Below are 2,580 nucleotides of genomic sequence, written 5' to 3' on the forward strand. Positions count from 1 at the left end.
CCCTTAAAATTTTAATTGCACTAATTTGAACCTTGAAATTGAACTCTGAGCGACATATTAATCCCTCGGCCTATTTCCAATGTGAGTTAACAGCGGGACTATTGATGTGGCACCACTACTACCACGTGGCATTATCACTCACCCCACATCATCATCCTCTTTCTCATCCCTATCTCCATCCCTCTTCTTCCCCTGACGGAGGAAAAATGTCGGTAAAGATTTCACAAAAATTATCGCGTTGCAAGTATAGTCTAAACCAACAATTAAATCTCAATCAAAATTTAATTTGTTTGTCACTAAAGCAAATCCAATAAAAATAAACTGAAGTATTCAAACCTCGGGTCGTCTCTCAAGGAATTGCAGGGAAGTGTTTTTTACTATTGGTTATGGAAAGGTATCTTTTTGGATTTTGTAATAAGAGACAAGTAATATAAATAACAAGAAAATAAAATAACAACTAAGAACAATCCTAACAAGAATTGAGAATTGGAATTCCTATCCTTATTATCACCATCAATTGCGATGGTAATTGCCTTTTGCTTTCACTTAGTTAATCTCTAACAATGAAGGAAAGTCAAGTGAGCAAAAATCAATTTAAGTACACAAGTCCTAATCAAAGACTAGATTTAGTGAAACCTAAGCCAACTAGCAAGTCTCAATCACCAATCAACAAAAGAATTCTGATAACTCAAGAGTCTCTAATTGATCAATCCAAGTTAAGAACATAAAAATCTAATTTAAAATCCAACCAAATATTTTATCAAACACTTGGTAGGCACAAAATAAAAGCATAGAAAAATAATAAGAGAATGTAAAATCTACAACCAACAATTGCAAGGAATCAATGATAACAAATAAAAGAAGAAGCAATAAACATGAAATACCTCAAATTGCATTAAAAAGGAAATTGAATCTATACAACCTCTAATCTGTGTTTTCGGGCTTGGAACTGGGCCAAAAACAGCTCAGAAATCGCCCCCAGCGTTTTCTGATATCTGCAGCACGTGACGCTCTGTCACGCGTACGCACAGCCTGTCGCTTGACAAAATCCTGATCACGCGTACGCGTCGATTTCCTGATGCGCTGATCACGCGTACGCGTCGTCCACGCGTGCGCGTCGCTACCAGCTTCTCCAAACTTCAATTTCTTGTGTTCTTTTCACTTTTGCATGCTTCCTTTCCATCCTCTAAGCCATTCCTACTCTGGAAAACCTAAAAACACTTAACAAATATATCACGGCATCGAATGGTAATAAAAGAAGATTAAAAATTAGTAATTTAAGGCCAAAAAACATGTTTTCAATCAAAGCACGGAATTAGGAAGGAAAATGTAAAACATGCGAATTAAATAAATAAGTGTGAGAATAATTGATAAAATTTGCTCAATTCAAGACAAAATAAACCATAAAATAGCGGTTTATCATCCCCGCCCTCCGTCACCTCTCCCTTTCCTTTTCCTTTCTCTCTCCTTCCCACCCTCCACCACCTCCTGCTGCAAGTCTTTCTACCACCATACTATCTCCTCTAATTTTCTCCCCTCTTCCTCCCCTTCCACTGCCATAACACCTGTCGCCACTCCCATTTCCTCCAACAATGTTTTTGTTAGGTTGAAGGAGTTGAACCTTGAAGCCGGGACTTTGAGCAACCATGACAAAAAATGATAACAACTGCTGGTGGTGCTTCTCCATTCCTTGAAGGCGATAAGTGAGGAGTAGCAGCTTATTCTCGACATATTCTTGATGCTGCTTGAGTTTAACCAACTTCTGCATGAGAAAATTTTTGTTAGATTTTAGATTCTCCACTTCCTTCCAAAGGCTATCATTTGCTGGTGCTTCATCAGAATTGTTTTTCATGGTCAGTGGTTTTTGATGATCTACACCATGCGGATGTTTCTTTTTCTTAATATTGACCAACAAATTATTTTGACCATTGACAAAGTTGTCATTGGTGAATTCTCAGCGGTCTGTATCAATTTTTCTGAATCTCCGATGCGTATTTGACAATTATCTATTACCGAATAAAATAGAAAAAACAAATATAAATTGAAAGCAAATTAAAGAGATACATACATAGATGTTGAGCTGGCGGATGAAGCTAGAGAAGTTGTTTGTGCTTGAAGTAATTTGTGAGAAATAGGTGATATCGGAGACGAGAAAGGTGTGGCAGTGTGGGGTTCAAGAGATGACAGAGTCGGTGGAAGGGGAGGAGATTGGAGGGGATAGTGCAGCGACAAAGGGACTTGCAGCAGGAGGTGGTGGAAGGTGGGAATGAGAGAGAAAGTGGTAGAAGAAGGAGAGGTGATGGGGGGTGGGGGAAGAATAGGGAGAGAGGGATGGAGATAGGGATGAGAAAAAGGATGATGACGATGTGGGATGAGTGATGATGCCACATCAGTAGTCCGACTATTGACTCACATAAAAAATAGACTAAGGAACTAGTATGTCGTCTGGAGTTCAATCTCGATGTTTAAATTAATGCAATTTGAATTTCAGGAGTTAAATTGGTACACATATCGAATCTAAAAAATCACTTTAAAAATTTAATCAATAAAAATATATATATTTTTTTAGTTATTTAATTA

This window comes from Arachis ipaensis, chromosome B05 (assembly GCF_000816755.2).
Source record: "Arachis ipaensis cultivar K30076 chromosome B05, Araip1.1, whole genome shotgun sequence".
NCBI lineage: Eukaryota > Viridiplantae > Streptophyta > Magnoliopsida > Fabales > Fabaceae > Arachis > Arachis ipaensis.